General features: G+C 49.9%; 13 non-coding genes across 13 annotated transcripts; 9 read left to right on the forward strand and 4 right to left on the reverse strand.

The window, feature by feature from the left end:
• Positions 1-706: 706 nt before the first annotated feature.
• On the reverse strand, positions 707-848 carry LOC148631687 (U4 spliceosomal RNA). The gene has a single exon (XR_015934610.1). It is a non-coding gene; the product is annotated as a U4 spliceosomal RNA (small nuclear RNA).
• A 653-nt stretch (positions 849-1,501) lies between these two features.
• trnag-ucc (transfer RNA glycine (anticodon UCC)) lies at positions 1,502-1,573 on the forward strand. Its single transcript has one exon. It is a non-coding gene; the product is annotated as a tRNA-Gly (tRNA).
• An 885-nt stretch (positions 1,574-2,458) lies between these two features.
• On the forward strand, positions 2,459-2,532 carry trnan-guu (transfer RNA asparagine (anticodon GUU)). The gene has a single exon. It is a non-coding gene; the product is annotated as a tRNA-Asn (tRNA).
• Positions 2,533-4,074: 1,542 nt separating this feature from the next.
• Positions 4,075-4,156, forward strand: trnas-uga (transfer RNA serine (anticodon UGA)). Its single transcript has one exon. It is a non-coding gene; the product is annotated as a tRNA-Ser (tRNA).
• A 1,563-nt stretch (positions 4,157-5,719) lies between these two features.
• trnar-ucg (transfer RNA arginine (anticodon UCG)) lies at positions 5,720-5,792 on the reverse strand. The gene has a single exon. It is a non-coding gene; the product is annotated as a tRNA-Arg (tRNA).
• Positions 5,793-6,984: 1,192 nt separating this feature from the next.
• Positions 6,985-7,058, forward strand: trnan-guu (transfer RNA asparagine (anticodon GUU)). The gene has a single exon. It is a non-coding gene; the product is annotated as a tRNA-Asn (tRNA).
• A 95-nt stretch (positions 7,059-7,153) lies between these two features.
• LOC148631693 (U5 spliceosomal RNA) lies at positions 7,154-7,270 on the forward strand. Its single transcript, XR_015934604.1, has one exon. It is a non-coding gene; the product is annotated as a U5 spliceosomal RNA (small nuclear RNA).
• Positions 7,271-7,500: 230 nt separating this feature from the next.
• Positions 7,501-7,642, forward strand: LOC148631694 (U4 spliceosomal RNA). The gene has a single exon (XR_015934585.1). It is a non-coding gene; the product is annotated as a U4 spliceosomal RNA (small nuclear RNA).
• A 1,340-nt stretch (positions 7,643-8,982) lies between these two features.
• On the forward strand, positions 8,983-9,124 carry LOC148631695 (U4 spliceosomal RNA). Its single transcript, XR_015934588.1, has one exon. It is a non-coding gene; the product is annotated as a U4 spliceosomal RNA (small nuclear RNA).
• Positions 9,125-13,910: 4,786 nt separating this feature from the next.
• On the forward strand, positions 13,911-14,074 carry LOC148631696 (U1 spliceosomal RNA). The gene has a single exon (XR_015934602.1). It is a non-coding gene; the product is annotated as a U1 spliceosomal RNA (small nuclear RNA).
• Positions 14,075-14,710: 636 nt separating this feature from the next.
• Positions 14,711-14,829, reverse strand: LOC148631697 (5S ribosomal RNA). Its single transcript, XR_015934596.1, has one exon. It is a non-coding gene; the product is annotated as a 5S ribosomal RNA (ribosomal RNA).
• A 1,807-nt stretch (positions 14,830-16,636) lies between these two features.
• LOC148631698 (U1 spliceosomal RNA) lies at positions 16,637-16,800 on the forward strand. The gene has a single exon (XR_015934597.1). It is a non-coding gene; the product is annotated as a U1 spliceosomal RNA (small nuclear RNA).
• Positions 16,801-17,436: 636 nt separating this feature from the next.
• Positions 17,437-17,555, reverse strand: LOC148631699 (5S ribosomal RNA). Its single transcript, XR_015934601.1, has one exon. It is a non-coding gene; the product is annotated as a 5S ribosomal RNA (ribosomal RNA).
• Positions 17,556-24,123: the final 6,568 nt, after the last annotated feature.

The following is a 24,123-nucleotide window of genomic DNA, read 5'->3' on the forward strand; positions in this document are numbered from 1 at the left end:
CTGCATACACGCAGTCCGATACGGGTGCTGAAAGCTTGAGCTATTCTCAATGTCATGCTGCCTTTCCCCGGAGTAAATCTGTTACATTGAAAGAATGCTTCTGGCAGGTTCAAAAAGGGACCCTTGTTAATTGGAGAAATCAATGATTTCGAATGAATTCTGTATGCGTTAAAAGACAGCTATACACAGAAAACATGCAGGACACTGCTCATGATGTCTCAGTGCGTTTTTCCAAGCCATCTGACAAAGCCCGCCCACTGAAAACTGCAGCACATCGTGTAAAGACGTTCAACTTTGTAACTACTGCACGCACAGGAAGCAGAATAAATTCCTCTTTTCAAACTGTCAAAGGTTTGCATTGCGAACGCTGCAGGACATCGCACAATCTCTTTTGAACGGGGACAAACGATTTCTTATGGGGCGCAGTAAGTACAGACTTTTAAAAAGCTCCACTCATGCCGACGATGCAGCATGAAGAAGCGCAACCTAACGTTTGACAGACAAAAGCCGGGCGCCGCTACGAGCAATATGAAATCAAACTGACAGCACACGGCGTTTCGCGCTGACTCAAAAGTGATCTCAACAGACGCTGTTCTCTGCATAACGCTGAAAGAGCTAAAGAGCGTTTCTGTTGAGACGTAACAAGCTCGTTTCTTTCTACCATGATGTCACCATGACCAAATCTGTCTTTAAACACCTTGCTCAGTCTCTGAGGAGACTGTCAAAAATTGCTTTCGCCGATTGTATTGCAAACCGGCGGAAGCGGGGTATTGGGAAAAGTTTTCAACTAGCAATAATCGCGCCTCGGCTAAACCTCACAGGCTACGATACTGCCACTGCGCAAAGCTGACGGTTGCCAGGCAACCGCGGGGATCCTATGGAAATCGTTATCGATCGTCTCATGGCATGTCGTTGCGGTAACGCTTCATATTTGTCGTCTTCTTCTTCTTCTAGCTTGAGGTTTTGAAGAATTTCATGACAGACAAGGGCTCCGTTGGGAACAAAGGGCGTTGTGAGAAAACCGTTGCTTATTTTCAGCAGCAGAAATACAACCCTTTAAATACAAGATGACAGAACAATGACGAAGGGCGTGCCGGGAGGAACTCATGCACTACAGAGGAAAGGGGGCGGGCACGTACAGTTCACATTCAAGCCACAAGTACTCTTCTCGGATGTTACACAAACAAATCCTAACGTCTTGAAAGCATTGCAGCATGTTTGTGTCCCACTTCCCGTGGCTGCAGGACGACTGACACGAACGGACAAACACAATCTGTGGCGTTTAGCGCGACATAGTCTTGCAGGCATCGTGCTGTCTCACTGCAATACTATACCGCTGGAGGAAACAGTCCATCTGGCCATGAAACTCATTTGAACGTCTAGCTACAGCAACTAAGAATATCATGATTTATTCAGGATGTGTGGAATCAGCACGTCCCGGAGACAGCTTCCGAAATCGTGAGCATTCTCTGGTGGTGTACTGCAGGGTTCCTGTGGGTGTGCGTTGGTGGTATAGTGGTGAGCATAGCTGCCTTCCAAGCAGTTGACCTGGGTTCGATTCCCGGCCGACGCAGTGGCGATTGGTTCCAAATGCAGTCATGAGCCTTGGATTGTGACTAGCAAAGCGAAGCCTTTTGAAAGAGCTAAAGCACTGCAAAACGGAGTTGAAGGAGAATCTTACAGGGGATTCTGAGCGGTGTCTGCATACACGCAGTCCGATACGGGTGCTGAAAGCTTGAGCTACTCTCAATGTCATGCTGCCTTTTCCCGGAGTAAATCTGTTACATTGAAAGAATGCTTCTGGCAGGTTCAAAAAGGGACCCTTGTTAATTGGAGTAATCAATGATTTCGAATGAATTCTGTATTAAAAGACAGCTATACACAGAAAACATGCAGGACACTGCTCATGATGTTTCCCGAGCCGAAACACAGTGCGTTTTTCCAAGCCATCTGACAAAGCCCGCCCACTGAAAACTGCAGCAGTTGGACATGAAAAGTGCCCGATAAATGCCATTTCTCATCATTTCTCTTGGCGTCAGTTCTGCTGTTAAATGGGACGGAGGCAACGGGCTCAGAGAGCAGGTTAAGTGCACACCGAACGCAGATGTGTCCAAGTGTCTGTAAAAGCGCGGTGCTCCGCTGGCGCTGTTCCCTAGTGGCTTAAAGTGCCTGCCTAGTAAGCAGGCATTCCTGGGTCTGAATACCAGCGGTGCCTCTCTCCGTGTCTTGTTGTGCCGAATGTCTCATTTCAGACAAACATCTACAGCTTGGTTCAGTTTAATGCAAGAATTCATTTCCTTTCTGGAATAACTTGTTTTTGAAGAAATCCATACAGCTTGTGAAAGATGAAATCCATTTCTTGGTTGCCAGTGGAAAAAGATTGCCGGCTGCAAGAAGCGCAAGTGATTGTTTTCTTTGACCATAAACCTGCAAATGTAGGGAGCACAAGCGGTTGTCAGTCTCTGTGGCGCAATCGGTTAGCGCGTTCGGCTGTTAACCGAAAAGTTGGTGGTTCAAGCCCACCCAGGGACGCGTGTCTCAGTTTTTCCAATGTAAACATCATCACCGCTAAAGAAGATGACACAGAAGGCTCCACAGTCGAAACGTTGTGCTTCTTTTCTTCTCTTTTCAGCATGGAGTAAACCTTTGCTTGATCCTTTGCAGCCTACGCATGCTGACACAGCTACCTTTCTCTTAACGCGCCTCAATCATTATTCACCAAAACCATCAGCAGAATGTATCGCCTTTGTGGTGATGTCACTCCTCTGCTTCACAAATGTCCTTAGTGACGGACCATTTCTTTCTGCCATTTTTCCGGAGCGGTTATTGATTGCTCCATCATTTCCCTCATACTTTCCATCCCTAGATTGAAAAAAAAAAACAGAAACAGGCTGACAGGACGACAATCAAATTGCAAAAACTCATCAAAGCACTCAATAGAGTATTTGAATCCACAAGTAGCTACGAGCAACTTTGTCCTGGCTTGCATGAAAGTCGGAAAATGTCAAAAAGAAAAAGATGGTGGCTTTTTCATATTTGTTCTTTCATTTTTAGTTCGTTGGCTCTTCTGTCCATTGTCCTCCTGCCTGGCTCTTGACCTGTGACTGTCTGAACGCACACATTAGACTTTCAGGCGGGGGATTTGTCCTGAGCCTCTGTGAAAGACCCACCCACCCCCATAAATAACTGGTCTAGAAACACATGAATGCAAAACTAAACCACAGCTTAAAGAGGAGCTCCAACTCAGTGCCATACTAATGTAAATGAAGTAATACTAAGACATGTTCTTATGGATTTGTCTTACCTTGAGATATGTAATTGGATTTCAGGATTAACTTCCTCATTCAATGTAGTGGTGATTCTTTGCCTGGTCAGTACCTGGGTGGGAGACCTCCAGCGAACAATTAAGCTTGCTGCTGGAAGTGGTGTTAAGAGACTCTTAGGATCTTCCAGAGGTCTCTGTCCAATAGCACTAGTTGCCTTAGAGCTGGCTCAAACATTGCTCAAGAGTCTACCTTTCACAGATGCGCAAAGATGAATGATGGGGGTGCACGCTTCAAGGAGCCTTCCAACTGTAGGGACCGATTAGAGACGATCCGTAGCATGTGTTCGTTTCCATATACGCCCCGTGTCTCAACGGTAGGACAGAGTCAAATACTGCCTCGACACGTAACAGCGTTATATTAAACCGCAGGACTTGAGGGCTGTTTTGTTTGAATGTTCAAGGCATTGGTAAGAGCGTAGGTCAAGGGCCATTGGTGCATCTCCTGTAACTGGAGCAAAAATGCTATTCAAAGTGCAGTGACTAAAATCGTCGTCCACATGTCTCCGTTGTTGATTGCTTTCTGTCTAAGAACGTTCTGTTTTCATGTCCGAACGGGGAGACATTATCATTCCAACTTGAAGCCACCCTTAAGTCCTCTGAGGTGTGTGTGTGTGTGTGTGTGCTTGCACGTATGGCGTAAAAGGTTTCTTAAACGGAGAGCGAACTTGAAAAAAGTTGCCTCCGCTGCCGCCGCCGCCTCGCACTCCCTGTTCGATTGTAGCAAGAAGGCAGCGGCTGCGGCGCTCGCTGTAGTCGTGGCCGAGTGGTTAAGGTGACGGACTTGAAATCCGTTGGGGTCTCCCCGCGCAGGTTCAAATCCTGCCGACTACGGCGTCCTTTGCATTTGGTTGCGTGCGTGCGTGTAAAAGGACCAGCGCCGTTTCGTTTTCGCTGGGACCTTTAACACTCTAAATCGCCTGGACCCGCAGCCTGTGAAATCGATTCTTCAGCACCCACGAAGGACGCTTTGCCGCTGGACACAGATACCGATGCTTTTCTGCAACGAGCTTTCCAGCTGAATTTTCTCGGCAGCTCCGTACTGAACCTGTTCTCCATTGCAACATAGCGGAGGCTCGTCACGTCTATAGCAAGGCTGTGTAGGACCGCATACGCCACAGTGACTTGTACACAGACCACATGAAAGGCAAGCAAAATACACTTTTAAAATTCCAAAGACTCACAAGGTCAGAGGAACAGCGATGACCTGAACAGATCTGTTACAGAAGTCTAGGTTGACCTTTTTAGAGCTGTAATTGCATTTTTGTTTAATAGAAGATCAAATCTACTCGCATGTACCAGCACCTTACAGTTTATTGATGTTAATTCTGTTTAAGTAATAAGATTGCTAACGATGTTGGACTTTAGCCGGTGTTTTTTAGAACAAATTGCTTACACTTCTGTAAGGAATACGCAGTACGTGCCTTTGTCAGTCATTGCTCACCATACCTGTAACTTTCTTATCTAACTCACTTCCTCAAATGGTGAAGGTCCACAAACATAAATGAAAAAAAAAACCCTTGTTGTAGATGAGGTGCACAAAAAAGCAGCCCCTGATAGTGTATAACACATTTGTACTATTGCAGAGACACATGTAACATATATATATATACTGTATATATTTATATATGAAACAGAAATAGAAACAGAAACAGGAATCGCTTACTCACCTGGAGAATCTCTGTAGGAATATCTAGCATTTATCAATGGAAATAAAAGCTGCTTTAATACAGTGCATGTTCAAACTCAAACCCTCAGCTGCTGTTCTTGTTTGTTTTGGGACAAATTGCAACTGAGCATCGCATGAGCCGTTACGTACCCTTATCTGTTAGGGAATTTCAAGGGAGGAGTTAGGTCAGAATGGGTAGGCTGCAAAACAACAAGTAAAGATTTATTCCAAGATGAAACGTTGTGGCGGTTTTCTTATCTTTTCAGCATGGACTAAACTTTTACGTGTTCCTTATATGCTATATATGTATATATTAGCACCAATGTCATTCTTAAAAACTAACATGAAATTGTCAGGGACATTCAGCTATATACAAAGACGAGACAGACAAAGTAATAATTCTGTATTAACGTGGCCTACATATTGACGCAATGATCGAACTAACTGACATGTTCTGATTCAGATCCCCTGCAGTTCATGCCAATTAGAACAATAGCAATGCTGAGTCCTCCCCACCCTACCGAGCACAAATTCAGCTGCTCTCCAGTTCTGTTCTGCATGTTTTTTCATTGCAATTGAGCTCGGAGCTGGAGATGATCTCCATACAGTTCTGTGTTCACTAGCCCGCACTTGCGTGCTAATTTACGGGTTGTGGCAAATGCTTTTCTATAGTTCATATACATGACGGCAACCTGTTACCGAGGAACCTGAGAGGTTTAAAAGCCTCACGAGCCAGGCAGGACTCGAACCTACAATCTTCTGATCCGAAGTCAGACGCGTTATCCATTACGCCACTGGCCCATAGAACATGCGCTTGCACTCCACCACAGAGAGCTCTACACTGCTACTAGTAGTACACTTCCCCATCTAAATTTTCACAGCAAGAAACTTGTGTTTCCTACTATTTTTATCAGGTTTAAAATATCATCTCCTTAAAACAGAAAAAGTGTTGATGTGTCGTGCTGAAATTCCGATTGATTTTGAATTCAAAGAAAAAAGGTTTTCTTCCAAAACACCATGAAATTGTCACATCTTGCAGACAATAGGTGTATTCCATGTTGAAAAGAGAAGAAAGAAAACCATGGAGCCTTTTACAGGTGTGAGGCTTCTTCAGGTGTGAGAAGACATCACAGTTGAAACGCTGTGTTTCCGTTCTTCTCTTTTCAGCATGCAATAAACCTATTACTTGTTCCTTTGCAGCCGAGGCATGCTGACGTAGCTACCCAGCTGAACATCTTGCAGACTCTACAGTACTTCTCTCCTGTAGAAGTAAAGCAGGGCTTGCTGGGTGAGCTTTTGCTCCGGTAAATTAGGTCACGTGTCATGTTAAATCACTTCTTCTAAACACAACATTTGCTGGTGCTAGCTTTCCCCATGAAAAGAGACATTTCCCTTACAGTACATGACATATCGTTTTTATTCTATCAATAAGTATAGAAATTAAACAAAAGAAAAAATGGTGTCGCCAAAGAATGCACAGCTCTGTCGCCTTGGGAGGTGTCAAGGGCATTGAGCTCCTTGGACATGAAAAGTGCCCGATAAATGCCATTTCTCATCATTTCTCTTGGCGTCAGTTCTGCTATTAAATGGGACGGAGGCAACGGGCTCAGAGAGCAGGTTAAGTGCACACCGAACGCAGATGTGTCCAAGTGTCTGTAAAAGCGCGGTGCTCCGCTGGCGCTGTTCCCTAGTGGCTTAAAGTGAGTGCCTAGTAAGCAGGCGATCCTGGGTCTGAATACCAGCGGTGCCTCTCTCCGTGTCTTGTTGTGCCGAATGTCTCATTTCAGACAAACATGTACAGCTTGGTTCAGTTTAATGGAAGAATTCATTTCCTTTCTGGAATAACTTGTTTTTGAAGAAATCCATACAGCTTGTGAAAGATGAAATCCATTTCTTGGTTGTCAGTGGAAAAAGATTGCCGGCTGCAAGAAGCGCAAGTGATTGTTTTCTTTGACCATAAACCTGCAAATGTAGGGAGCACAAGCGGCTGTCAGTCTCTGTGGCGCAATTGGTTAGCGCGTTCGGCTGTTAACCGAAAGGTTGGTGGTTCAAGCCCACCCAGGGACGCATGTCTCAGTTTTTCCAATGTAAACATCATCACCGCTAAAGAAGATGGCGCAGAAGGCTCCACAGTCGAAACGTTGTGCTTCTTTTCTTCCCGCGCACTCTGGTTTCTCTTCATCTCGTACAAATCTTTTGCCTTTTACTAAAGATTTCCATGGAGAGGAGCATGAATGAGTTCCATACAATTTTTGTGCTTCCCTGCCTTCGGGTGGGGCGCAGCTGGGCTGGTCAAAGAGAGAAAACAAAATCGCTCACAATCGCTCTTATTATGGCGACTGTGGCCGTCTGCTCTGTGAGTCCTCGGTCTCCGCCTGTCTGATTGGCGCTCTTTTCTTTGGGGGGCGGGAAGTGTCCGGCCGCAAATATGAAGCGTTACAGCAACGACATGCCATGAGACGATTGATAACGATTTCCATAGGATCCCCGCGGTTGCCTGGCAACCGTCAGCTTTGCGCAGTGGCAGTATCGTAGCCTGTGAGGTATAGCCGAGGCGCGATTATTGCTAGTTGAAAACTTTTCCCAATACCCCGCTTCCGCCGGTTTGCAATACAATCGGCGAAAACAATTTTCGACAGTCTCGTCAGAGACTGAGCAAGGTGTTTAAAGACAGATTTTGTCATGGTAACATCATGATAGAAAGAAACAAGCTTCTTACGTCTCAACAGAAACGCTCTTTAGCTCTTTCAGCGTTATGTAGAGAACAGCGTCTGTCGAGATCACTTTTGAGTCAGCGCGAAACGCCGTGTGCTGTCAGTTTGATTTCATATTGCTCGTAGGGCGCCCGGCTTTTGTCTGTCAAACGTTAGGTTGCGCTTCTTCATGCTGCATCGTCGGCATGAGTGGAGCTTTTTAATTGTCTGTACTTGTCTTACTGCGCCCCATAAGAAATCGTTTGTCCCCGTTCAAAAGAGATTGTGCGATGTCCTGCAGCGTTCGCAAAGCAAACCTTTGACAGTTTGAAAAGAGGAATTTATTCTGCTTCCTGTGCGTGCAGTAGTTACAAAGTTGAACGTCTTTACACGATCTGCTGCAGTTTTCAGTGGGCGGGCTTTGTCAGATGGCTTGGAAAAACGCACTGTGTTTCGGCTCGGGAAACATCATGAGCAGTGTCCTGCATGTTTTCTGTGTATAGCTGTCTTTTAACGCATACAGAATTCATTCGAAATCATTGATTTCTCCAATTAACAAGGGACCTCCCTTTTTGAACCTGCGAGAAGCATTCTTTCAATGTAACAGATTTACTCCGAGGAAAGGCAGCATGACATTGAGAGTAGCTCAAGCTTTCAGCACCCGTATCGGGCTGCGTGTATGCAGACACCGCTCAGAATCCCCTGTAAGATTCTCCCTCACTTCCGTTGTGCAGTGCTTTACCTCTTTCAAAAGGCTTCACTTTCCTAGTCACATTCCAAGGCTCATCGAACCCGGGCTGTTTCCTCCAGCGGTATAGTATTGCAGTGAGACAGCACGATGCCTGCAAGACTATGTCACGCTAAACGCCACAAATTGTGTTTGTCCGTTCGTGTCAGTCGTCCTGCAGCCACGGGAAGTGGGACACAAACATGCTGCAATGCTTTCAGGACGTTAGGATTTGTTTATGCAACATCCGAGAAGAGTACTTGTGGCTTGAATGTGAACTGTACGTGCCCGCCCCCTTTCCTCTGTAGTGCATGAGTTCCTCCCGGCATGCCCTTCGTCATTGTTCTGTCATCTTGTATTTAAAGGGTTGTATTTCTGCTGCTGAAAATAAGCAACGGTTTTCTCACAACGCCCTTTGTTCCCGACGGAGCCCTTGTCTGTCATGAAATTCTTCAAAACCTCAAGCTAGAAGAAGAAGAAGACGACAAATATGAAGCGTTACCGCAACGACATGCCATGAGACGATCGATAACGATTTCCATAGGATCCCCGCGGTTGCCTGGCAACCGTCAGCTTTGCGCAGTGGCAGTATCGTAGCCTGTGAGGTTTAGCCGAGGCGCAATTATTGCTAGTTGAAAACTTTTCCCAATACCCCGCTTCCACCGGTTTGCAATACAATCGTCGAAAGCAATTTTTGACAGTCTCGTCAGTGCGTGACATAGTCTTGCAGGCATCGTGCTGTCTAACTGCAATACTATACCGCTGGAGGAAACAGCCCGGGTTCAATGAGCCTTGGAATGTGACTAGGAAAGTGAAGCCTTTTGAAAGAGGTAATGTCGACGCTTTTTTTACAGAGTACCAAAAAAGCGTCTTTTTTGAAGGCCTTTGCACTGAGCATTGTTGGTTCAGTGGTAGAATTCTTGCTTCTCACGCGGGAGGCTCTGGTTCGATTCCCAGCCAAAGCAGTGGCTTTTGCAGCGAGCGGCTCCATCACTTGCATCCCCTTGCAACTCGCAACTGAAAACCCACTGAAGCTAAGCAGGTGAGCCAGGTCAGTACCCGGATGAGGGTGAGCTACAGGGAAAAACAAAGTTTCCAGCTGGAAGCGGTGTTAATGGTGCCGGCGGGGGGGCGCTCACCCTGAGGTCTGTGCGGGTCCCAATGCCCCAGCATAGTGACGGAGACGCTGTGTTGTAAAAGGGCGCTGTCTCTTGGATGAGATGTAAAACTGAGGTCACAGCGCTCTGTGGTCATTAAAAATGACCACCAAAACCTTTGACAAAAGCTCTTGGTAATTGATGGTCTTCAATAATGCTTCTCCTTTAGGTACATTTTAAATCAGCTGAAAAATGCTGTGAAATGGGGGGTCACTTCACGCCAGTGTAGGATTTGGGTTACAAGAACTATAAAACTGCACGAGAAAGCCCGTACACTGAATTACACGGCTTTCAATTCAAAGGCGGGCAAAAGAAATTCCCTGAGTTCGATTTTTTGCAGCACAGAGAGGATTGCTGTTGTGAGGCTGGTTAGCTCAGTTGGTTAGAGCTAATAACACCAAGGTTGTGGGTTCGAGTCCCGTACGGACCAGGTCCTTTTCTCCTCTCTTACAAAAGCTGTTAGGTTCCTTTCCGTGGTGAGATGGGTTGTCATGCAACGCTGCTACATAGTGCCGACAGACAATTAAATGACAAAAATGAAGAGAGTTAAAGCAGCTGGAAAGATTTTCTTACAACTTTTGAGCTGACACAGTTTTGAAAAATGTTTTCTTCACGCTGCACTGTACCACATAGGCAGCCAAGAGTCTCCAAAACAAAACAGAATTGACAGTCATATAATGTCCATTAACCCCGGTTTTAAACACAGCATCATGTCTGCCATCATAAGAATATGAGTCCAATATTTTAGAATATAGTCAGAATGTCTTCTAACCTTACCTGTGGTGTCTTTAATCCCTATTGCTCAATGCATGATGTACGTACTGCATACATGTGTCTTGAGAATGAGGAATGGGCCCCTGAGACATTTACCTGTTTCACAAATGATCGTATTTTACTAGAGATTCTGTTTGGGATTCAGATGTGCATTCGGACAGCAATTCCTTTCAAGAAATGATACGTTCTGGATGAGGTCAAAGGTGCTGGAACACTGTATTTAGGATGTATTTGCAGTGATTGTGTCTCCTGCTTCAACGCAGTGATATATAGATGTGCTCCTGTAATTTATTGGTACATGCCCAGGGCAGTAAGTTGTCTGAGGATTTATTTCCAGACGGCATAGAGCAGTGAAGCAGTGAAGTAGTGCAACACACTGGATCATTATATTATTAGAATCTATTCTACTTAAATTATTACATTATACACAACTTGAGCTCTCAGCACCGTACTGAGCCCAGGTGTTTTTCTAAAGCTGTCAGGTGCAGTTCATTTACATGAAGGAAATCTCTTACTGGGTACGATTACAATGCAGTAAGTAGCACAGACTACTTAGGGAGTAGGCTGATGTGTTTAAAAACAACCAGCGCCAGACAGGAGTCGAACCTCCAAACTCCTAATCCATAGTCAGACACATTATCCATTGCACCACTGGCCCTCGTGTGACACTGCAGGGCTGTAACCCAGTGAGCTTAGCACTGCAACTAGTAAAATATTACCCCCGGTCCATTCTTTTCCAAAAGTGAGAAACACCTGTTTTCTACATTTTGTCTGTTTTAAAACCATATCTCTTTAAACCAAACCAAGAGTTTGTCTTTTGCACTGATATTCTGATTCATTTCGATTTCAAAGAAAAAAAAAACATTACCTTCCAAAGCATCATAAAATTGTCCCTTCCTCCAGACTCTACTTCTCTCTTGTAGTAGTACAGCAGACCTTTCCAGGTGAGAAGATCACAGAGTCCGAAATGAGCTTCCTCCATCAAGCAAAGTACCTGAACTTGACTCTGTCATCATAAAAGCGCCCCTGTAATAAAGAAATTAAATCCGAAATCAAGAGGGCAGTTGCCTACTGAAGTTCAAGAAGTCATAAATTTTAACCTAGCAACATATTAAAGGCTGCATCTATACAATTACGATTCTAGAAATGCTCACCAGATTACGTTTTAAGAAAGAACTGCGCCTCAGGTTCCGCCGAGATCTTAACTCGGATGGCAGGATTCAGAGTCTGGAGTGTGGAATGATGGCGCACGGAGGGTCCACATACTGTGGATCCCTCAGTGATCTTCCGCGTGTTCAAACCGCCAGCGTGTGACTCCCCTATCCCCCTGACCTCATTGCTCTGCTCTCGCCTCTGTGCAGCTGAGCCCGACTCATGGTAAAGTGGAAAAAAATATGCCCTCAACGTGAGATTTACTCTGGAGTGAGGATAGTTGTTACCTTCTTATCGTTGAAACGGATGTATGTGATGTGGCGACTAGGTTCTTCTCCATTAGCAGGCTTAAGGTTAAAGAAAAAAACATTGCTGACTTCTTTTTTTTTTGCCAGCCGCGAGCGCTGATTAGCGAGGTTTGTATTTCATGTTTTGCAAGTTGCATCCATTTTAAGAAAAACAAGTCGTTCAAGACAGGAAATGAATACTTGCATTTAATTAAGTCTAGACGTATGCGGTTGTCCATAATGACCAGTTCTGTTCGAGAACACAGAACAAAAAAAGGCACCGCTGGGATTCGGACCCAGGATTTTCTGTTTACTAGACAGGCGCTTTAACCAACTAAGCCACGGCGCCCCGGGAGTGCTGTCCTTTTGCAGCCACTTGGACACACCACTCAGACACATCTGCATTCGGTGTGTGCTCCGCCTGCTCGCTGAGCAAGTTGCCACCTTTACATACAATAGCAACATCGACACCAAGAGAAAGGATGACAAATGGCTTTTATCTGGAACTTTTCATGTCCAAGGAGCTCAATGTGCTTTCTGTGTACAACAGGGCCACTGAACTCCACACTGGCCACTGAACCACAGCAGTGGCTTGCTGGCTTGACATCTCCCAAGGAAAATGTTGAAATCGCATGTGGAACAGGAAAATGACCCTCGAGTATGAGGGAAAAAAAAGAAAAAGATCAACTGGAGTGCGCCAACCCATGTCAGGACAGCCCAGTTTCCTAGACGAGGTGGCCGAGTGGTTACTGTATGCTGAGTCTAAAGACAGTTTCACCCGTTTTCCGCGTTCGCGCTCTGCCCCCGGTCTCTTGCGCGAGTACTAAATCTCACGGACAGGGGGGCCTCGTCATTGATTGTTACAGGTGAGACGGGGATTAGGAGGAGACCCCGACTGATGGGTAAAGGGGAGCACTAACACCAGAGGGACACCCCCGGCGTCTCTTTTTGAGAGACGCCCTGGGGTTTCCTAATGGCCAAGGAGGGTCGGGACCTCGGTTTGACGCCTCCCCCGAAGGACGGCGCCTGTTTGTGCAGCAGAGTGTCGCCATCAGGAGGCTGGGGCGTAAGAGAGCCACACAGCCCGCAGGGTGAGCGCACCCTACTTGTCCCAGTCACACCTCTTGCAGGAGCAGCAGCAACCGGAGCTTTTCCGGGGTGGAATCTCCCATCCGGGTGCCGGCCAGGCTCACACCTGCTGGGCTGCCCCGGGGGTGAGCCCAGTCGAGAGTCGCAGGGCCAGATCTAGTCACTGGGGAGAAACGATACAAGTGAAGGATTGCTCGGCTCTCGGCACTTGAAAAGACCGACAAATGTCTCGTTCCCGCCGGAGCTGAATGTGTGGTGTCGTCTTCTTCCCCCGCCCCGCTGTGTTTGCTGTATTGTCTCTGAAGCCGGCCCTCCCGAGACGAGACGGGCTGTTCCTGTGCCCCAATTAACACTTTACAGGTGCCATTCCCCGACATTGTGGCCATTGTCGGTGCTCACACGCGATAAGATAAGGCGGAGGAGAGCGGGGCATGCCCAGGGGCAGACATTCAAGGAGGGGGCAGTGCGAGGTGAGGTGAGGTGCGACACGCCGGAGCCCCGACGCAGCTAATGCGGAGCACTTGTTGGACTGGCATCGAAAGGACGTGTGCGCACGGAGCGAGCCTTCCCTGCGGTGGAGCGCGGGAACTTTCTCCCCCCCTCCCGCTGCAGGAGTTGTGTGCACTGCAGCGGTGCCGAGAGAAAAGCACAGAAGGCAGCAGGCTCTGGAGAGCAGGTAAGAGACGGAGCCTTGTGGGCAGGCGAGCAGGCCCGTTTTTTGGAAATTGCTGAAAAGGTTTGTTCGGTGTGTGGCAGGCGCACGTCGCGAGCTTGCGTGGCGATCTGCCGGTCTGGAGTTATGCAAATGAGGCCGAATTGCATCCCGGGACATGCTGCGAATTCGCAACGGCGACTGCAGATGTGTAGGAAACGGCGCGCTCGTTTTCTCGTTTTGCCCACACTTTTGAGTGTTAGTGTGGCGTGTGAGTGTGTGAAAGAGTGGGCCCAGCAGGAGGCGGTGGCGTGCGGGGCGAGGAGGTGGCCTAGGCTGCGCGATTTGTGCTGTGGGTGCGGGCCGCTTGCAGGGGCCTGTTTAACTCATACTTACCTGGCAGGGGAGATACCTTGATCAAGAAGGAGGTTCACCCAGGGCGAGGCTCGGCCATTGCACTCCGGCTGTGCTGACCCCTGCGAATTCCCCAAATGAGGGAATCTCGACTGCATAATTTCTGGTAGTGGGGGACTGCGTTCGCGCTCTCCCCTGATGTGCTTGGTCCAAAATCAGATACGGGAGGGTTAGGACACCACGAGCTGCGTGGCTGCGGAAGGATCCCGGCTCGACAGGAGTGGACGCCGCTGCTGGTTCTCGCTGGCTTTTAGTTAGGGGTCCGGAGAAGCATCTCAAGCTAGTTCCACTACTCCTTCCGGACGTTCATTCCCTTTTCAGAGTCAGTCGTTTTGCTGTAGTCTGCGTTCTTTAGGCTGATTATCGAGGTTAGCCTTTATTTGGTCATGGGGGGCCTCGGTACTGTATGCTGAGTCTAAAGACAGTTTCACCCGTTTTCTGATTGCTCGGTTCTGTACCAGTGCAGACATGTCAAACAGTGAATGGCTGTACCTCTATTGTATCCGTGCTCAATGAATGAAATCGGTAACAAATGAATATATGTCTAGTTATACGAAAAACGAGTGGTTTATCGACTCATCTTCATTTGCAGATTTAGAGGCAGCTTCGATATTCGTTTTACAGACGGGTTTTTTTTTTTGAATATGGGTCACACACATGCCACAGCAACAAAACATCTCTAGAGATGAGGCTATAGATCACCTTTCCATCCTGCAGGTTTTCCTCCCAAAGCCTACGGCACCAACGGCGACCCCTGCTGGCCGGGAGAGCAAAAGCTTACAGCACCTGGTATTCCCAGGCAGTCTCCCATCCAAGTACTAACCAGGCCCGACGCTGCTTAGCTTCCGAGATCAGACGAGATCGGGCGTGTTCAGGGTGGTGTGGCCGTAAGCGAAAGCCCAGGCGCCTGACTCGCTACTTGAAGCTGTGTGTGGCGGGGGTTCCGTGCCCCCCGAGCGGGACTGAAGGATCGTTCATGTGCAACTCTTTGGAAAGGAGCTGCTTTCCAAATCGCATTGCGTGCCTGGATGTTGGCAAATGCGCTCCCTTGTGTTGGCTCATCCCGCACTGGAGGAGGACAAACAATCTGCACGGAGGAGCACCAGGCAAGTCTTCACCAGACAAAAACCTCCAGTGCACAGCACTCTGGAAACATTTCGGGGCTTTCGCGTGTTTATTTCAGCACGTAAAGCGCACCGGTCCAACATGTCGGCCGGGCGCGCGGCGCCTCCGCCCTCTTGTGGCCTTGCGGCGTCAGAGCAAGAGGCTCCTTCTCGCTGCCCTTCCGCTGTGTTGCAGGGCCCCGAGAGGGAACCCGGAGCGCGCACTTTGTGGGGGGCGGGGGACCGCGTTCGCGCTCTGCCCCCGGTCGCTTGCGCGAGTACTAAATCTCACGGACAGGGGGGCCTCGTCATTGATTGTTACAGGTGAGACGGGGATTAGGAGGAGACCCCGACTGATGGGTAAAGGGGAGCACTAACACCAGAGGGACACCCCCGGCGTCTCTTTTTGAGAGACGCCCTGGGGTTTCCTAATGGCCAAGGAGGGTCGGGACCTCGGTTTGACGCCTCCCCCGAAGGACGGCGCCTGTTTGTGCAGCAGAGTGTCGCCATCAGGAGGCTGGGGCGTAAGAGAGCCACACAGCCCGCAGGGTGAGCGCTCCCTACTGGTCCCAGTCACACCTCTTGCAGGAGCAGCAGCAACCGGAGCTTTTCCGGGGTGGAATCTCCCATCCGGGTGCCGGCCAGGCTCACACCTGCTGGGCTGCCCCGGGGGTGAGCCCAGTCGAGAGTCGCAGGGCCAGATCTAGTTACCGGGGAGAAACGATACAAGCGAAGGATTGCTCGGCTCTCGGCACTTGAAAAGACCGACAAATGTCTCGTTCCCGCCGGAGCTGAATGTACCCGCATGTGTGGTGTCGTCTTCTTCCCCCGCCCCGCTGTGTTTGCTGTATTGTCTCTGAAGCCGGCCCCCCCGAGACGAGACGGGCTGTTTCTGTGCCCCAATGAACACTTTACAGGTGCCATTCCCCGGCATTGTGGCCATTGTCGGTGCTCACACGCGATAAGATAAGGCGGAGGAGAGCGGGGCATGCCCAGCGGCAGACATTCAAGGAGGGGGCAGTGCGAGGTGAGGTGAGGTGCGACACGCCGGAGCCCCGACGCAGCTAATGCGGAGCACTTGTTGGACTGGCATCGAAAGGACGTGTGCGCACGGAGCGAGCCTTCCCTGCGGCGGAGCGCGGGAACTTTCTCCCCCCCTCCCGCTGCAGGAGTTGTGTGCACTGCAGCGGTGCCGAGAGAAAAGCACAGAAGGCAGCAGGCTCTGGAGAGCAGGTAAGAGACGGAGCCTTGTGGGCAGGCGAGCAGGCCCGTTTTTTGGAAATTGCTGAAAAGGTTTGTTCGGTGTGTGGCAGGCGCACGTCGCGAGCTTGCGTGGCGATCTGCCGGTCTGGAGTTATGCAAATGAGGCCGAATTGCATCCCGGGACATGCTGCGAATGCCCAACGGCGACTGCAGATGTGTAGGAAACGGCGCGCTCGTTTTCTCGTTTTGCCCACACTTTTGAGTGTTAGTGTGGCGTGTGAGTGTGTGAAAGAGTGGGCCCAGCAGGAGGCGGTGGCGTGCGGGGCGAGGAGGTGGCCTAGGCTGCGCGATTTGTGCTGTGGGTGCGGGCCGCTTGCAGGGGCCTGTTTAACTCATACTTACCTGGCAGGGGAGATACCTTGATCAAGAAGGAGGTTCACCCAGGGCGAGGCTTGGCCATTGCACTCCGGCTGTGCTGACCCCTGCGAATTCCCCAAATGTGGGAATCTCGACTGCATAATTTCTGGTAGTGGGGGACTGCGTTCGCGCTCTCCCCTGATGTGCTTGGTCCAAAATCAGATACGGGAGGGTTAGGACACCACGAGCTGCGTGGCTGCGGAAGGATCCCGGTTCGACAGGAGTGGACGCCGCTGCTGGTTCTCGCTGGCTTTTAGTTAGGGGTCTGGAGAAGCATCTCAGGCTAGTTCCACTACTCCTTCCGGACGTTCATTCCCTTTTCAAAGTCAGTCGTTTTGCTGTAGTCTGCGTTCTTTAGGCTGATTATCGAGGTTAGCCTTTATTTGGTCATGGGGGGCCTCGGTACTGTATGCTGAGTCTAAAGACAGTTTCACCCGTTTTCTGATTGCTCGGTTCTGTACCAGTGCAGACATGTCAAACAGTGAATGGCTGTACCTCTATTGTATCCGTGCTCAATGAATGAAATCGGTAACAAATGAATATATGTCTAGTTATACGAAAAACGAGTGGTTTATCGACTCATCTTCATTTGCAGATTTAGAGGCAGCTTCGATATTCGTTTTACAGACGGGTTTTTTTTTTTGAATATGGGTCACACACATGCCACAGCAACAAAACATCTCTAGAGATGAGGCTATAGATCACCTTTCCATCCTGCAGGTTTTCCTCCCAAAGCCTACGGCACCAACGGCGACCCCTGCTGGCCGGGAGAGCAAAAGCTTACAGCACCTGGTATTCCCAGGCAGTCTCCCATCCAAGTACTAACCAGGCCCGACGCTGCTTAGCTTCCGAGATCAGACAAGATCGGGCGTGTTCAGGGTGGTGTGGCCGTAAGCGAAAGCCCAGGCGCCTGACTCGCTACTTGAAGCTGTGTGTGGCGGGGGTTCCGTGCCCCCCGAGCGGGACTGAAGGATCGTTCATGTGCAACTCCTTGGAAAGGAGCTGCTTTCCAAATCGCATTGCGTGCCTGGATGTTGGCAAATGCGCTCCCTTGTGTTGGCTCATCCCGCACTGGAGGAGGACAAACAATCTGCACGGAGGAGCACCAGGCAAGTCTTCACCAGACAAAAACCTCCAGTGCACAGCACTCTGGAAACATTTCGGGGCTTTCGCGTGTTTATTTCAGCACGTAAAGCGCACCGGTCCAACATGTCGGCCGGGCGCGCGGCGCCTCCGCCCTCTTGTGGCCTTGCGGCGTCAGAGCAAGAGGCTCCTTCTCGCTGCCCTTCCGCTGTGTTGCAGGGCCCCGAGAGGGAACCCGGAGCGCGCACTTTGTGGGGGGCGGGGGACCGCGTTCGCGCTCTGCCCCCGGTCGCTTGCGCGAGTACTAAATCTCACGGACAGGGGGGCCTCGTCATTGATTGTTACAGGTGAGACGGGGATTAGGAGGAGACCCCGACTGATGGGTAAAGGGGAGCACTAACACCAGAGGGACACCCCCGGCGTCTCTTTTTGAGAGACGCCCTGGGGTTTCCTAATGGCCAAGGAGGGTCGGGACCTCGGTTTGACGCCTCCCCCGAAGGACGGCGCCTGTTTGTGCAGCAGAGTGTCGCCATCAGGAGGCTGGGGCGTAAGAGAGCCACACAGCCCGCAGGGTGAGCGCTCCCTACTGGTCCCAGTCACACCTCTTGCAGGAGCAGCAGCAACCGGAGCTTTTCCGGGGTGGAATCTCCCATCCGGGTGCCGGCCAGGCTCACACCTGCTGGGCTGCCCCGGGGGTGAGCCCAGTCGAGAGTCGCAGGGCCAGATCTAGTTACCGGGGAGAAACGATACAAGCGAAGGATTGCTCGGCTCTCGGCACTTGAAAAGACCGACAAATGTCTCGTTCCCGCCGGAGCTGAATGTACCCGCATGTGTGGTGTCGTCTTCTTCCCCCGCCCCGCTGTGTTTGCTGTATTGTCTCTGAAGCCGGCCCCCCCGAGACGAGACGGGCTGTTCCTGTGCCCCAATTAACACTTTACAGGTGCCATTCCCCGGCATTGTGGCCATTGTCGGTGCTCACACGCGATAAGATAAGGCGGAGGAGAGCGGGGCATGCCCAGCGGCAGACATTCAAGGAGGGGGCAGTGCGAGGTGAGGTGAGGTGCGACACGCCGGAGCCCCGACGCAGCTAATGCGGAGCACTTGTTGGACTGGCATCGAAAGGACGTGTGCGCACGGAGCGAGCCTTCCCTGCGGCGGAGCGCGGGAACTTTCTCCCCCCCTCCCGCTGCAGGAGTTGTGTGCACTGCAGCGGTGCCGAGAGAAAAGCACAGAAGGCAGCAGGCTCTGGAGAGCAGGTAAGAGACGGAGCCTTGTGGGCAGGCGAGCAGGCCCGTTTTTTGGAAATTGCTGAAAAGGTTTGTTCGGTGTGTGGCAGGCGCACGTCGCGAGCTTGCGTGGCGATCTGCCGGTCTGGAGTTATGCAAATGAGGCCGAATTGCATCCCGGGACATGCTGTGAATGCCCAACGGCGACTGCAGATGTGTAGGAAACGGCGCGCTCGTTTTCTCGTTTTGCCCACACTTTTGAGTGTTAGTGTGGCGTGTGAGTGTGTGAAAGAGTGGGCCCAGCAGGAGGCGGTGGCGTGCGGGGCGAGGAGGTGGCCTAGGCTGCGCGATTTGTGCTGTGGGTGCGGGCCGCTTGCAGGGGCCTGTTTAACTCATACTTACCTGGCAGGGGAGATACCTTGATCAGCCTGTAGGTGGAGTAGTTGGATTGTTTTTCTTTTGTTGGAAGCAGTGTTCGATTTGCGGTTTTTGAAATGGCAACCTTTGGATCCCGTAAGAATGCTGTACGTTTTGAGCTCTTGGATGACCTCTTCATGGATCGTATGCAGTTCAGCAGAAAAGTGTTACAGAAGGAACTTGGCTTTGAACCTCGGCACTTGGATTTCATCTTCGCTCTCCCAGGTCAGAAAGCATTTGAGGTTGTATTTGCTACCTATCCTCTGTTTGAACAATGCGTGGATGTGTTTGAGGCAAAAAGAGGCAAAGTTCCTGCACTTGAGAAGATCAACTTGCAGCCTCTGACACAGAGAGAGAGGAAAACGGTGCATGTTGTTATGTTCTCGGAACTGGCAAAGACGGAGGCCATTCACACCTGGCTTAACCAGTACTGCACCGTCCACCATGGAACTGAGGTTAGAGATGTTGATGGTATAAAAACAGGAGCAAGGAAATTCGAGGTTCGCTTGCTACCGGACAGCGTAAATGGAGGCTTAAGGCACCTGCCCTCTACAATCCGGCTGGGCGCCTGCAATGGCTATGTGTTTTATGTGGGACAACCAAAGGTGTGTCGGCGCTGTGGTGCTGTGGGACACCTGGCATCGTCCTGCACTGTGAAATGCTGCAAGACCTGTGGCAAACAGGGACATTTAGCCTCTGACTGTTCAATGCTGCCAAAGTGCAATTTATGTGGCTCGGAAGGACACGTTTTTAAGAACTGCCCTCACGCCTACGCCAATAAACTCAAAATGAGAAAGGATGAGGCAGTGCTTGTTTCAGCCAAACCGGCCCGAAAATCCAAAGCAAACAACAAGTCAAACAAAGAACCCTTGTTGGACAAAGACTCTCAGCCTCCAGCCAGGATCAGTCCTGCTGTGGCTCCGGGGCTGGTGGAAGAGAAATCCACTACGCCCCCACAACCGCAGACTGCACCAGACAAGCACGAGGGTTTGAAAACCCCCGAGAACAGCGAGGACCCCTCCCCCACTCCTGCTCCTCAGAACGAGGGCCAGTGTGGGGCCCCCCGGTGGAGCGGGTCCAGCGAGGATACCCAGGATTCAGCGGAGCTGCTTTTCTCAGACTCTGCAAGTGCTACAGATGCCCTCCTCTCCTCCATCCAGTCCATCACGGAGGATCTGCAGCAGCTGGTGGGTGAGGGGGAAGAGGAGACTGGTGCATCGGCTGCACCCCTTTCCCCTCAGTGCTCCCAGGAGCTGGACTTGAGGAAAAGAAAAAATGACTCTGTTTTCTCCCCGAGCGAGGAGGAAGGAGAGCATGGCGATGGGGACAGCTGGAACCTCTCCACCCCTCCCTCTACCCCCTTCCTTGAAATGGACTCTGTGAACGCTTTTACTGCTGCCACCCTGATGAAGGCTCATTCAGAGGATGGCTGGCAGGAAATTGGTAAGAAGAAAAAGAAAAAGAAAAAGGTAACAGCTGAGACCGAAGAGAAATGTGTTTTGTAAAGACTGGTTCCACTTTCTTATGTAATATGGCTCTTAACATAATTTCTCTTAACACAAGAGGTATCAATGACAGAGTTAAATGCCAGTCTGTCTTTGATTACCTCCAGCAGAGAGAGGGAGATGTGTTGATGTTGCAGGAGTGTGCTTTAGCCTATCAAGAGAGGTATAAAAGTTTTGAAGATAGGTGGGATAAAGGGCCTTCTGTTTGGTCAGGGGACAATAACAACAGAGCCTCTGGCGTGGCCATTCTTTTCAAAGGATGGGCATTCAAATTGAAAAGTATTCAGCGGGTCATAGATGGCAGGTTGCTGTGTGTGGATGTGGAATGGGGGACCGTTAACCTGCGGCTAATCAATGTGTATTGCCCTACTGACGTAGGAGGAAGGGTGGAGCTACTCAAGGCACTCTCCCCCCTATTGTTATGCAGCACAGACGTGATAGTGGGAGGGGATTTTAATTGTATCTTAGAGCACACAGACAGGCAGTCTAGCTCGCCGATAAAATTGGATTCCAGCTCACTGGCCCTGCAAAACTTAGTTCAAGACTTTAAACTCTCAGACACATATAGATGTATATATCCCACAACAGCAGGATATACATGGTCAGGGAGGAATAGCAGCTCCAGAATTGACTATTGCTTTGTCTCAGAGAGAGTGAAAGTTGTTGGGGTCACTCTTCAGCCTGTCTTCTTCTCAGATCATCAGGCTTTAGGGTGTAGAGTGGAACTCCAGGGCGGGACTGTCTTTGGCCCAGGCCTCTGGAAACTCAACACAAAGCTGCTAGAGAACGAGGGGGTAGTATCCCGCTACAAGGAGAAACTATCACAGTGGCTGTCCTTGCAGTGTCTGTACGGGTCAGTAGGAGAGTGGTGGGAGGAGGTGAAGGTGAGGACAAAGGCCTTTTTCATGGCTGAGGGAAGGAAGGCTGCTGCCAGACGGAGAGGAGTGCTAGCCAGGAAACAGAGGCAGCTGCAGCGTCTCTACACGATGCTGCACAGTGGCTTCGATGTGCTCGAGGATATCGCCCTTTTAAAAAAGGACATCCGGAGCATAGCCGAAGAAAGTAGTCGAGGAGTGCTGTTAAGAAGCAGAGTGCAGTTCTTGGAAGAAAATGAGAAGTGTACTCGCTTCTTTTTCAGGAAAGTGGTAGGCTCCAAGACTGTCATGGAAAGTGTAGTTGATGAGGAGGGACGAGAGAGAACAGAGCCGAGTGCTATCCTCTCCTGCACCGAGGCCTTCTACTCAAGACTGTACAGCTCTACAGAGGTAAAGGATGAAGATATTCATTTTTTTACCTCAAAGCTAGAAAACATTTTGAGTGAAGAAGATAGGGAAGTACTTGAGAGGGATTTGACAGTAGAAGAGCTGAGACAGGCTATGGAGAGCTTACAGAAGGGGAAAACTCCGGGTGCTGACGGGCTCCCTAAAGAATTTTATTGCACCTTTTGGGATCTGCTTCAGGATCCGCTACTGCTCCTATTCGAGGAAAGCTACAAGACAGAATTGCTGCCTGACTCCTTAAGAGAAGGCACTATCTCTCTCTTGTTTAAGAAAGGAGCAAAAAATGACATAAAGAACTGGAGACCCCTCAGCCTGTTAGGCGTGGACACTAAGATCCTGTCCAAAGCCCTTTTCCTGCGCCTACAAAATGTAGTGGCCTCACTGGTAGGGAAAGAACAGACTTGTGGGATAGCAGGACGCCTGATGAGCGACAACCTGGCCTTGTTGAGGGATGTCTGTCTGTACTCTGAGGATCGCTCCCTCCCTCTGTGCATTTTAGGTGTAGACCTAGAAAAGGCCTTTGACCGCCTAAACCGGCAGTACTTAACATCGGTACTTGAGCACATGAAGTTTGGCCCCATCATGAGAAAGTGGATTAACCTGCTGTACACAGGTAGCAACAGCAGAGTCATGGTTAATGGCAATAGATCACGCACCTTTGAAGTCTGTTCAGGGGTGAGGCAGGGCTGCCCATTATCCCCCTTGTTATTCGTTTTGGCTATGGAGCCCTTAGCCTGTGCCTTGCGCCAGGATCAGGCCATTAATGGGATACCAGTGCCTGGAAGTGGGGGAGGAGAGGTAAAGACATCTCTATACATGGATGACGTCACCCTGCTCCTCTCTGACAATGCCTCAATTAGCAGAGCTCTGCAGTGCTGTGATCGGTTCTCTTTGGCTTCCTCCGCAAAAATTAACACATCTAAGAGTGAGATTTTTTATCAGAACTGGAGGGAGCCAAAAGAAGGACATGATCTCAGGCTGCAAGAGAAGAGAATTAAGGTCCTGGGGGTGTATTTTGGAGAAGAGATGGGAACAGTAAATTGGCAGAACAAATTGCCAATCTTAAACAAAAAACTGATGCAATGGAAGGACCGAGACCTCACCATGACAGGGAAGGTGCTGGTCATCAAAGCCGAGCTCTTGCCTGTCTTGAATTTTCTGGCTTCTACCTTCCCAATCCCACACCGTGTTGCGGCGGTGCTGAGGAGATTGATGTTTCAATTTCTATGGGGTGGGAAGCAGGAAAGACTCAGAAGGGAAATAATGTACAGGCCGCTACCCTCAGGGGGGAAGTCTGTCCCAGATATTGCTACGAAGCTGCTGTGCATTTTCCTGGCCTCTGTGCTGAGAGGCTTTGCAACAGCACCTGCAGCGCGTACCTGGACTTATTTTTCCAGGCTCTGGGTAGGTAGGGAGGTGTTCAGAGTGTGGGGTGTCAGACCCAAGCTGGACGTCCCACTCTCTGACACATGCCCTGCAATTTATGGGACAGTTAAAAGTTTGCTAAGATCTCACCCAATTGGCCATATTCCCCTCCGAGATGTCAGCGTCCAAAAACTGGAAGATTTCGTAGCACCCCAGAACAATAGGCAGACCCCTGTGGGCATTTTAACATCAGCCCAAACAAGGAAGGTGTGGAAACACACATCCTCTAAATTTCTGTGCAACATTCACAGAGATTTAGCCTGGAGTGTCGTCCACCAGTGCTTACCGGTACGAACTTTCTTGTACCGTAGGGGCCTCACCCCCAGCCCTCGCTGCGTTAGGGTGGGCTGCGGCGAGGAGGAGACTGTGACCCATCTCCTGTGGTCCTGCTTTTTTGCTAAGGCCTTCTGGGCCCAGTTTGAAGATTGGTTGCAGGCTCTCTCGCCCCAATTTACCCTGACCGCTGCTTTCGTTAGATACGGCATCTCTCCTGTCAAGCTTCCTCCTGACGTGTTTGACAGGATCTGG

This window comes from Lepisosteus platostomus, unplaced genomic scaffold, assembly GCF_059453375.1.
Source record: "Lepisosteus platostomus isolate fLepPlt1 unplaced genomic scaffold, fLepPlt1.hap1 Scaffold_74_H1, whole genome shotgun sequence".
Classification (NCBI taxonomy): Eukaryota; Metazoa; Chordata; class Actinopteri; order Semionotiformes; family Lepisosteidae; genus Lepisosteus; species Lepisosteus platostomus.